This window comes from Mytilus trossulus, chromosome 4, assembly GCF_036588685.1.
Source record: "Mytilus trossulus isolate FHL-02 chromosome 4, PNRI_Mtr1.1.1.hap1, whole genome shotgun sequence".
NCBI lineage: Eukaryota > Metazoa > Mollusca > Bivalvia > Mytilida > Mytilidae > Mytilus > Mytilus trossulus.
The window spans coordinates 6,522,797-6,535,682 of NC_086376.1; the positions used below are offsets into that span (position 1 = coordinate 6,522,797).

A 12,886-nucleotide genomic window follows, 5' to 3' on the forward strand; every position below is an offset into this window, starting at 1 on the left:
TTATATTCTGAGTAGTTTCCTGGATACTCAGAAAGTATTTCACAAGATACTTTATTGGAGCTTGAATGATTATAAATATAGAAAATTAAATATTTTAATGAACAAAAATGAAATAAAAAATCTGTATCATATACCCAAGCGCCTGTGTTTTAGGTATAGACCCTTTCGTACAATTTTAGTAAGTAGCCTTTGTTTCATTAAACAAAAAACGACCAAGGTACAAGTTAAAATTGAGAATGGAAATTGGGAGACAACAACCCGACCATAGAAAAAACAACAGCAGAAGGTCACCAACAGATCTTCAATGAAGCGAGAAATTCCCGCACCCGGAGGCATCCTTCAGCTGGCGCCTTAACAAATATATACTAGTTCAGTGATGATGAACGCCATACTAATTTCCAAATTCTACACAAGAAACTTAAATTAAAATAATACAAGACTATAGGCGAGGTAAAACATGTTTATGAGATCTTGTCTTGGGGAGGGATAAATCCTACATTGTAAAATAAACTCATCATAGATACCAGGACTAAATTTTGTATATACGCCAGACGCGCGTTTCGTCTACAAAAGACTCATCAGTGACGCTCGAATCCAAAAATATTAAAAAAGCCAAATAAAATACGAAGTTGAAGAGCATTGAGGACCAAAGTTCCTAAAAGTTTTGCCAAATCCAGCTAAGGTTATCTATGCCTGAGGTAGAAAAGCCTTAGTATTTCAAAAATTATCAATTTTGTAAACTTATAATTTATGAATATAACCATATCAATGACAATTCATGTCAGCACAAAGTGCTGACTACTGGGCTGGTGATACCCTCGGGGAAATAAATCTCCACCATCAGTGGCATCGACCCAGTGGTAGTAAATAAACTCATCATAGATACCAGGACTAAATTTTGTATATACGCCAGACGCGCGTTTCGTCTACAAAAGACTCATCAGTGACGCTCGTATCCAAAAATATTAAAAAAAGACAAATAAAATACGAAAAATCACCCTGATTGAAACAAAAAATTCTCTGAAACTGACATTATCAAGATGCTTGATTTCTAAATTGACAGCACATTTGTTACGTTTGTATGACGTGTTTTTCAACAAAACAATCTACATTCCCATGGGAACAAGTCCCTCTTGTGGTCCATTTCCTTTATTCGTAGGTAAGGAGGCTGATTTCGTACATGAACTTCTTAGGCAGAGAGAAAAGAAGTGAGCAGTGTCTTAAACTTTTCCATATGCTAAATAAATGATGTTGTCTCTCTAAATAATTCTAAATTTGGTGACTATGTAGAAAGCAGCAAATTCAAAACCAACAATTACGGCAAAAAGAAATGATTTCAGCTTCTTATTGTGAACTTTTCATTTCTATGTAGCAACATTCCATCAGTCTTTCAATACTTTAATTGATACGAATATCCATTATGTATGATATGCTAGCTGTACATTTTCAGGCGATTATCTCCACTGAAGATATTAATTTTGTATATACATGTATAATTTTGTTGTTGTTGGGTTTCTATTTCATTAGCTTTAACAAAAAATGACACGAAAGAAGAAAAAAACATTTGAAAGAAAAAATAGATTCCGAATTTAAGTTTTAGATATTTTTATAACAAAATAAAAACGTTTGAAAAACGCCATAATGCAAAAAAAAAACGGTTACATTTAATGGTTTACGTCAAAAAACGTCAAATAAGCGACGCTGTGACATTTTGGTAGACCACCATGAGCCCACTGTATTTTGATAATTTTTACATTAATCTTTATACTATTTATATCGAAATGTTCCTTCGGTTTAAGAATTTCCGATTATCGCTTAAATTTTCTTCTCAATTATACAGTTTTCACTTATTTATAAATATTTGTAACAACTTGTTTTTAGTATTTTTGAAAAAAAAATTAGATGCCATTTTTGTGACATTTTGGTAGACACCCTTCCAACGCATTAGTAATCGAAATAAATTGACAAAAATATAAACGAATGCATACTACCGTTTCTTTTTTATTAGGAATTTATCAAATTGGCTTCATTTCTCCGTTTTAAAATGCACAATCCTGTTTTTTCTTCGTTTTCTTTAAAAACTATCAAAATTAATAACGTTAAACGTTAGTTAAAAGTTTTGTGACGGGAGCCCTGTGGGGACTCATATGCAAAATATAATTTTATGTAATGATAAAAAAGAGACTGCGATCTGAATAAATGCCTTTCAGATGTTCTAGATTACCGGACATGTAGTATTTTCTGACTAGATAACATGCTTTACATATTTTTACTCAGTATTGAGAATTTCAAGTAGAGCATGTATTTTTTAAACGTTGTTGTGACAGTGTTTTTAGGGGCTTTGATTTTGATTATGATGTCGAAGTTCTCATTGAATTCGTTCTTTTAAATTGGGAATCAATGTTTTTAAAGCATTTTCCAAGTTTGTTTTGCGTAATGATATTTGAAATAAAGACTTTGATGACAAATAATCTCGCTATCGATCGATTATCACCTGTTATGCCGCAAAGGGCTTATATTTTTCCTTCAGTGTCTACAAGCTGAAATGGATTTTTCCAAGGTCTACTCGGTTCGAAAATGGTGTCAATTGCGTTATTTAAATATAACATCACTAAGTCCTAACGTTCCTCTTCCACATGGTATACAATTTTTATATTTTATTTACTTGTGGGTATCCGAAATTAGGAGGAACCCTTAAAAACAATATTAGTATGTTACCCGTCTACACGCAAAAAACATGATTTGTCTCGTTTGTTTTTGGACAGCTTATTGACAAAAGTTAATAAAAACTAATAAGCCACCGTAAAAATAATGTTTTAAGTGCTCCGAAGATTTTAACACAAAAAAGCATTTGATATTCACGGTATTTTTCTTATTTTAAGCCGATTATTGGTCAGAGGTACGTGAAATCAGAAAACGTCACCAACATCGAGCGTAACGTCACTACATTTCCATACGTCATATGACAAATATTTCCGGTTTAAGAGGAGTTGCGTCTAAATCAAATCGGTTGCTTCCTTAAGTAGTATATATGTTGCTGATCATCAGATTGTCTTTTCCTGAAATTTCTGTTCAGCCGATAGGCGAGACATATCTCTGTGTCAACAGTTTATTGGAATTCGGTGTTTTTTTGTTATTCTTTATCAATTTTGATTTCCAGTGGCAAATATTTGATCGAATTATGCATAACAAATTTTTATTCCTAAATGTTATTGATATTTGATTATGACGGGATGTCGACATTATCCCACAAGATTTTTATAAATAATTCCGGGAATTCCGGGGGGGGGGGGGGGGGGGGTTGTGTGTGATAACTAGGATTTTAATCTTCAACCGCATATTTTTAGTCTTCCCTTCCACGAAATATTGAATTAGAATATTTTTAATGTTAATGTTTAAGAATTTTCGAAAATTAGCTAGTAGATACATTTGTCTGCCTTATTTCGTAATGGTGTTATGTGGATAAATTAATTTTATCGGTTTTCAAGAGCAAAATTAGCAGCGCATCATCCCTACAATGGCTTCCATTTCTACTATTGTGAAAATAAACTGGCGTAATGGGGAGATATTTTGAAGAAGTAGAATCCTGACTGAGTGGCAATGAGATAAGTCTCCGGGCCATCCATGTCACAATTTATAAAAGTAAACCGTTATAAGTGAAAGTACGGTCTTCAGCACGGAGTCTTGGTCGACACCAAACAGTAAGCTATATAGAGGGCCCGTAAAATGACAAGTGTAAAACCATTCAAACTGGAAATAAACTCATCATAGATACCAGGACTAAATTTAGTATATACGCCAGACGCGCGTTTTTTCTACAAACGACTCATCAGTGACGCTCGAATTCATAAAAGTTAAAAAGGACAAGTAAAGTACGAAGTTGAGGAGCATTGAGAACCAAAATTCCTAAACGTTTTGTCAAATACAGCTAAGGTGATCTATGCTTGAAGTATAGAAGCCTTAGTATTTCCAAAAATTCAAAAATTCAACAGTAAATTTAAAAATATAACCATATCAATGACAATTCATGTCAGCACAAAAAGTGCTGACTACTGGGCTTGTGATACCCTCGGGGAAATAAATTTCCACCAGCAGTGGCATCGACCCCAGTGGTTGTAAATATACTCATAATAGATACCAGGACTAAAGGAGTAGGTCCGGTAAGAGCCGATTTTGGCCTCAAATTTCAGGTTCAACTAACGAAAGTTTTTGGAAACTTTTTAAACACTAAATTGCCTATTTCAATTGATTCGATTAGTTAATGTGAAAGATTTTAACTGATTTAGTAATAAAAAACGCTCTGATTCAATCTTAAATATGAAAACTTTAAATATCAAATATCAAATATGCCAAAAAATGTAACTTTTCAGATGGTTTTTGTCAAAAATGAAAGTGGCCACATCCGTGTTCATCCTCAACCTTTATATATGTTTTGTATTATCATCAAATACAACTTACATTTTAATATTATGAATGAACACGAATGCGGCCACTTTCATTTTAGACGGAAATCGTCTAAAAATTAACCAAAAAGCTAAAATTTTGAAGATTTCAGTAATTTAGCATGACTTTATGATGCTAGAACGCGATATTTGTGCATTGTATTGTCAAAAAATAGCTCATATTTAAGTAGCAAAAGCATTTTACTTTCCAAAATATAGCTTTAAGATTACATTTTCACAATATTCTAAAACTGCTATATTTTGGGGCCAAAAAGTGGTCTTACTGAACCTACTCCTTTAGTATATACGCCAGACGCGCGTTTCGTCTACAAAAGACTCATCAGTGACGCTCGAATTAATAAAACCAACGGTCTGGTCTGTATAAACATATAAAAGAAAGACACACTATAAAAAGTCAATTATAGTGGCTAAACGCAATCATAAGACATAAACAAAAACAAGTGAACAAACACCGAACGAATAAAGTTGATCTATGACGCAACGTAAATACAAAATTAACAAAACAAAGGGGTTAAATGTAAAACAATATCAGAAAGATAACCATAACCTTGGACAAAATGCCGCTAAATAAAAAAAACGTAAATACAGACCTGCTTCATACAACTATCATGAAATCGGCAATAATGCTCAGACATGTCCAATATTTGTTCAGAATGGACTGTTATCGGCGTATATCCTTTACAGAATCAATCAAAATTACAACAAAAGCCGTGACCTATTTATTATTTTTTTATTTTGAACTGACCCTATTTATCACGGTACAATATTCTCGGAACACGTGTAAGGTATTTCAGACATCGTGTTTTCCGGATCTTCCTGTGTTTAAAGCTAAATGACTTGGTGCTTCAACCAAGGATTTGTATCTTGAAATCCTTGCTTCAACTAACGAATTCAGTCTCAATGCCTCTGCTAAAAAAATACATGCTCAACAATCTCTTTTCGTCCAATATTCAATGACAGTCCAATTGTCCTTCCCTGCTTGCAGTTCAAACCTTTTTTGTATAAACTTTTACATATATACATAATCAACATATGTCTGCAGTCATGCAGTACCATAATATTAGAAGCGAATAAGAAATCACGGATGCGTAAGTTGAAACTGATTACCACAACAGTACACGAATGTATATGCTAAACGGTACAGATTGCGAAAAACAACAACAATTAATTTCCCCGTAGGTGACAAAAGTAGCTGTTTCGAGAGGCAAACTTCAGAAATTTCCTGTGTACTACGAAACCTCGCTAGTTTTAAAGAAAAGAATAATAACAGTATTCCTAGTATTAAATATAGGTTCAATGATAAGTGCAATCTCCCTTTCCTAACAGTTAACAGCATATAGAAAAGACTTCTCATTTCCGTTAAATCCAAGGAGAACGTGTTATGTTGTCTTTGGTATGATGCAGTGTGCAAAAAGTATCTAATGATAATTAAAAAAACAGCGGCTGCACACATCGACCAATTGGAATTAGATACACTCTTAATTCTCACGTTAGGTATCAAGGGTACAGCAAACTGATATTCAGATTCTGAATATCAGTTTGCTGTACCCTTGATACCTAACGGTTGTATATTAGCCTACAAGACACGTTTTTCAAAATCATCACTTATGTTGTAAATTGTTCTACAGTCAGCAGTTATATATCATTTACAGTGATGTTACTATCTGACAGTACACCACGTCAACATATTGAAATGATAATATAAATGTTCATCCTGACCGTCAATAATCAAATGGAATTCCATACCAACACAGTTAACGAATTCAGGAAAACTTAATCAAATAAAAATATTATTGTAAAAATTGTATATTAACAATGAGACAACTCTCCACCAGATACCAAAATAACGTAGAATTTAACCAAAATAGGTCACCGAGCGGCCTTCAGCAATGAGCAAAACCCATGTCGAATAAAAGTAAGCTGTACAAGACTCGAACTGACAGATGTAAAACAATTCAAAAGAAAATACCAACGGCCTGATTTTTGAATAAAACATTAAACTAAACAAAATTGACAGACAGCAGTTCAATAATAACGTTGATTGTCGACGTTCTTAATTTGGTCAGGTTTATCATGATAATGTGACAGATAACGCGAGCGCTTACGGGACCATCCCAAACCCGGGACAGTGGTGTAACAGCACAACATAAGAACAAACTATAATATCATTTGGATTTTTTTTTACTCATAATGGATTTTTACTTACATAAGCGGAAATAGAAGCTAACACAAAAAAAAACCAAGAATATATCGACCCAAGAGTATGTAATCGGCGAAGAAATTATTTCAAAGCTATTTGCAAACCATGCTCTCCCAGGATAAAGTCAGTATCAATCTCTAGTATCAATCGAAAGACAGCAAACGGATTTTAATTAATTATGTCACTAACAGTCTAACAAAAAACGGCAGGGTTGTGTATACGAGCGGCAAACAAATCTGAGGTGAAAGAGCAAGTTGAGTAATTTCATAATACTTAGCATTATTTGAATCATTTTTTTATTAAATTTTATTTTAATTTCATATTCTCCTTTCATAAATAAAAAGAAGAAAACAAATCTTGAAAAAAATTTTGTATGGGTAAATTTAGCATTGAATTCAATATGAAATAAATGTAAACCAGTGTATGTAAAGTGCGGATCCTAAAATACCATTTTTACTGTATATGCCATAAATGTCTAATGTAGAATGATAAATAAACAGACGAACTTTTTTTAATATTTGAAGAAAATGAAGAAAATGAGTTAAAATGTATATGTTGAGAAATACATAATACAAATAAAACAAAGTAAGAGATGCGAGCGGGGTTTAATCGCGCCTAAAGCCATCCAGCTGTGAAATATATACAAAAATAGGTGAATATTTATGACATTTCACGAACAGATCGTGCAGGTGCTTTATAACTAACAAGTGAGGTGTTGTTGCAGTAAAAAATATTCATTTTAATACAATTAATAAAGTTGTATAACGTATAATATGTTTTGTCATTCAATTTCTTCATATTTAACTAAATTCCACTATGATGATTTCGTAATGCTAGTCATGTTTACTGTCGAATAATGATACTATTCTTTCATTTTCACTGTGGAGCGAATCATTAGTATTGTATATGCGGTGCATTTTCACTGTATAATTAATTATTTTTTTTATCTATTACAGCTCATTTCTTTAAGCATGTAGAGCAAGCTTCTAGTTCACTTGCTTGCTTTTCTTTTATTGGATAATCATTATGATAACACCCAATGTAATTCAAATATTAAAAATACAGTTTAGTATGTATATTAATGAAATTTATCCTGCTGAACTTACTTAAAATAAAGCTAATACTAATAATGACCACTGCCCTTTCCTCGATCTTGATATCTATATCACTAACGGAAAGCTGAATACTAAAATTTATGATAAAAGGGATGATTTTTCATTTCCTATCGTTAATTATCCGTTTTTAGATGGTGACGTTCCCTTGTCACCATCTTACGGTGTTTATATATCTCAACTTGTACGATTCGCTCGTGCTTGTAACAATGTTTTAGATTTTAACGAGAGAAATTTATGTATTACTGAAAAATTATTACACCAGGGTTTTCGATATCACAAACTAGTCAAAACTTTTACTAAATTTTATCATCGGTATAAAGACATCATTCGTAAATATAGCTCAACATGCAGACTGTTTATACGTTCAGGTATTTCACATACAATTTTTTATGGAAATTTTCTTAATAAAGCACAAAGGTGTCAGTATTTACCTCAGAAACTTACAAAACCTTTAAATAGACTGATTAAGAAGGGATATAATTACGATACTGTTGTCAAGTCATTAAAGATTGCATATTTTGGCGTTAATATTGAGTCACTGATAAGGTCTTTGCGTCGGAACTAAAGACATTTATTCTAAAAACAGTTGTTGGCATGACACGGGTTATGTTTTTCTCATATATGTTATGATGGTATGATACTAAACCCCTAACGGGAAGGATTGTGCCTGATGTTCATATGATGAAATCATAATCTTTCTTTCAGTCAGTTTAATTGAAGTCTGGAGCTGGCATGTCAGTTAACTGCTAGTAGTCTGTTGTTATTTATGTATTATTGTCATTTTGTTTATTTTCTTTGGTTACATCTTCTGACATCAGACTCGGACTTCTCTTGAACTGAATTTTAATGTGCGTATTGTTATGCGTTTATTTTTCTACATTGGTTAGAGGTATAGGGGGGGGGGTGAGATCTCACAAACATGTTTAACCCCGCCGCATTTTTGCGCCTGTCCCAAGTCAGGAGCCTCTGGCCTTTGTTAGTCTTGTATTATTTTTATATTAGTTTCTTGTGTACAATTTGGAAATTAGTATGGCGTTCATTATCACTGAACTAGTATATATTTGTTTAGGGGCCAGCTACAGGACGTCTCCGGGTGCGGGAATTTCTCGCTACATTGAAGACCTGTTGGTGACCTTCTGCTGTTGTTTTTTATTTGGTCGGGTTGTTGTCTCTTTGACACATTCCCCATTTCCATTCTCAATTTTATAAACTATGCCTATTCATATGGTATAAAAATGTCAATCTTATTTACAAAGTTTGTATAAACAATTAAACAAACAAAGCAAGCAAGCCAACCAAAGTTTTGCTCTACATGCATTAGGAAATTAGCTGTAAAGCCTTAATTTAGCCGACTTGCTCAAACAATAGATAAAATAAGAGACAGATTTGATAAAATTTAACTTACGGAGGAAAGTTTGGTTTTAAAACACTCTAATAAATTCAATAGACATAACATTTATTTCAAATGTATTCCATTTAGTTTCTTATAAAACGTATAGGGATCTTTATCCTTACTTTTTTTTTTATCCATTTCCATGACACTTCACCACTAATCACGTACATCTTGATATAGATTGAACCTTTGTTTTCCCGTTTAAAAGGTTTTACACTAGACCCCTTAATAACTTGCTGTTAGGTGTGAGCCAAGACTCCATGTTGAAGACGGTATTTTGACGTATAATGGTCTACTTTTATAAATTGTGACTCGGATGGAGAGTTGTCTCATTGTCACATACGACATCTATATATGGCTCAAAAACGAAACGAGACGGGATAAAAAAATCCACGCTACTTTTTTAATATATTTATAATGGGCTTAATATTAGTCAGAATAGATCTCGAGTAAAATAGTGAGTCGCATTTGGGTAGAAGCGTGACCCCAGGTAGCACAAAACATTTTCAAAACATTTTTATAAGGTTGTATAAATGTCTTATCAAAACGTTGTCAAACAAATATTTTCGTGATGTTATGTAAATATTTTGTCTTTGATTTTTAAAACATTTTTTTTAAACATTTTTTGAAAATATTTTTACAATGATGTAAGAATATTCATAAAAATGTTTTCGATAATATTTTTTAAGATATTCTGTCTGAATGTTTTATAAATGTTCAGAAGATATGTAGGTTCTACCTCTGAAAAACATTTTAAAAGTATATAAGTAGAACATTCTTAACAATATTACTCTGATGTTTTAAAAATATTTTCTATAAATGTTTCATAGAATGTTTAAATAACATGCCTTTAAGATATTTTAACAACATTTCTTCATAATATTCGATGAAAACATTTTGAAAACATTACGCTTTAATATTGAGAAAATGAATTTATAAAACATTTTGTTGCTAATATTTTAACAACATTTTAAAATAATATTATGAACACATTTAACCAAAAACATTTAAAAAACGTTTCGCATTTAATATTGAGAAAATGAATTTATAAAACATTTTGTTGCTAATATTTTAACAACATTTCAAAATAATATTATAAACACATTTACCCAAAAATATTTAATAGAAAATGTTTAAACAATATTTTTAAGACATTAATTTAGGTTATGTAAAACAAATAATTTCATTAAATGACAGTGATTAGAGCGGTACTTGGTCCCATATATAGCATTATATAGTGTAGTGCTATTTTCCGGATTATCTGTTCCACTACCGACAACAAACTTTTTACAAATTTAAAATCTGACTGTTCCCGGTGACCAACGAACATGAACCCAAGGAATTTTGGAATCAGTAACCGGAAGTTTTATTTACCGCCATGCTGTAAACAAAGACAAAGGAAACGTAGAAAATAAAGAATAACCTTATCATGCGTTAAAACTGGTAAGATATGACAATAGTTTACATTTATAAATCATTGTTCTGCTTCTTAAAATATCTTGGTTAATTTGTTTAATATATTCAAAGAATTAATACGAGTGTAACATGTGTAAGCAAGTATAATGCAAAAAGGGGGGTGCTGATAATTTTAGTCTGCCTCGATGTTATGATGTTTATGTCCAGTGAACATTAGAATTATACTAAAATGGTTACCCTCAAGGGTTTTTTATATGATTTTAAAATCTATATAATTATAAATGCAACTACTTCATCTTGACTGCTTGTAACCACTCACCATGTCTGAAAAGTATTTTTACAAGTCAGTCCTTCATTTGCTTTAACAGACTAGGCTATTTAAGCAGTACTTTATTCACTCAATTGCTGGCGACATATCTACTAATCAAGGGAATCCCAAATACGCGATGGTTATCAAAGCTTTTGCTATTTGATAACACGAGTGTTGTTGCCTCTATAATATATTGTTTTATGTTTATGTAACTCGTACATTTGTTTCGAGCCTTACAGCCTATCGCCAGGCCAGATAAATATGTATGTGCCGATCCCAAGACAGGAGTTTGACTCAGTTGTTGCCGGTTCATTTCTGACATATTTGTTTTTTCGTCAAACTTTATAAATAACAAGAATTATGCCGTTACTTTCTTTTTTTGAATTGTTTTATCATACGCCTTTACGGGACGTATTATGGAATACCGTGTCGATCTATCTGTCCGTTCCTCTGTCTGTAGGTTGTGATCTTTGTACATGTACATATGTAGCTGACTATTACAATGTGACTTTTTCTAACTTATATTTTATTCATTTTGTTTATTTTAACTTTTGTAGGATCAATTAGATGTACCAAAATGTATGATAGATTTTCTGAAATGCAGATTAAAATGGAGAATGGAAATGGGGATTTTAAAAAAGAATATAAGCTTAGAAACGATTACAACCATCCTGGAAGAGCAAATTATATGAAGGTATTTATTCTTTAAAATCTTCAATCTACATAACATGTATTTGCGCAAAAATATACAATAACCATTACAAAACTTTTTTTCTTTGTAAGACCAAGAACATGTTACAGGTTCTTCATGGCTGGCTACTTTTTATAGTTGAGAAAACTATAGTGTACAGTATACATGACTTATTTTAAAAACTGGTGAAATCTACCGTTACACTTGTTTAATAATAAAAAAAAATCTATAGATGTATAAAATAGCTACAATTGTTGCTTCACAATCCATTAACACTGATAAGTTGACACTTTTCAATATACTTTTGTAAAACCACTGTGGATTAAATGAAGAGAAATAGTTTATTGTGTAATTTTGATTAGATTAACTGAAGCTCCACTTGTTTATGTTGTTTAATCACTTAACGGAAGGACTTATTTGTTTATGCTTTATTTTACAGAAGCAAGCAGATGTCAAAGAAAATAAAAAGAATGGAAGAAAGGAAACGTTGAAAAAGAACAGTGATATGAAAATATTGAATAAATGTTTTGCATTTATAATTGTTATTCTATCTTGTATAGTGTTGACTAATTATATATAAGGCAGCAAAGAAAACAGTTAAAAACGATGCAGAAAAAAATGTCTGACGGTACATGAGATGAAGAAATACTTCTAAAAAAAAATGCACAAAGATATTAAAAATCAGAAAAAAAGAATACCTTTCTGTAAGTAAAACCATGACAAATTATAATATAACGTGTTCAATGAATACAAAAAAAAGGGTTATGTCAATGAGACATCAATCTGACAAAAGTAAACAAAATATATAGATTCAACTGTAAACAACAAACAATTGTGAAAGGAGATGTGTGGTAAAGATCAGTATGACAGCAGTTGTTTTTTCAGATGCAGATCTAGGATTATGAGAAAAGTGTCCACATGCTCTACACTAGACAAATTTGGATTGAAATAGTTGGAATTAGATAAACTATAATTATAGCTTCATAAGAGGACACAGGATCACCCCCGCCATATTCAAACACAATCAAATGATTTTTTAATATTTTATAAAACGTTTGAATAATGATGTTAGAAAACATTTTTCTTATGATATTCATATAACATTTAAATGATGTTTTGAGATTATGAACATTATAAAAACATTTTGTAAAATGTTTTTTTAACATTTTCACAACATTTTATCCTGCAACACATTTTTGTTTTATGTTTTAGAAATGTTTCAAGGATATTTTAATATAAACAAACATTTATAAAACATTTTACAAACATTGTCAACAAAATTTAGAAACGTTTTAATG

The 12,886-nt window shown here is 31.6% G+C and overlaps 1 long non-coding RNA gene across 1 annotated transcript; it reads left to right on the top strand.

Moving 5' to 3' along the window:
- Nucleotides 1-10,432: 10,432 nt before the first annotated feature.
- LOC134714566 (uncharacterized) lies at nucleotides 10,433-12,127 on the top strand. The gene is made up of 3 exons (XR_010106550.1): nucleotides 10,433-10,614; nucleotides 11,455-11,591; nucleotides 12,028-12,127. It is a non-coding gene; the product is annotated as an uncharacterized LOC134714566 (long non-coding RNA).
- Nucleotides 12,128-12,886: the final 759 nt, after the last annotated feature.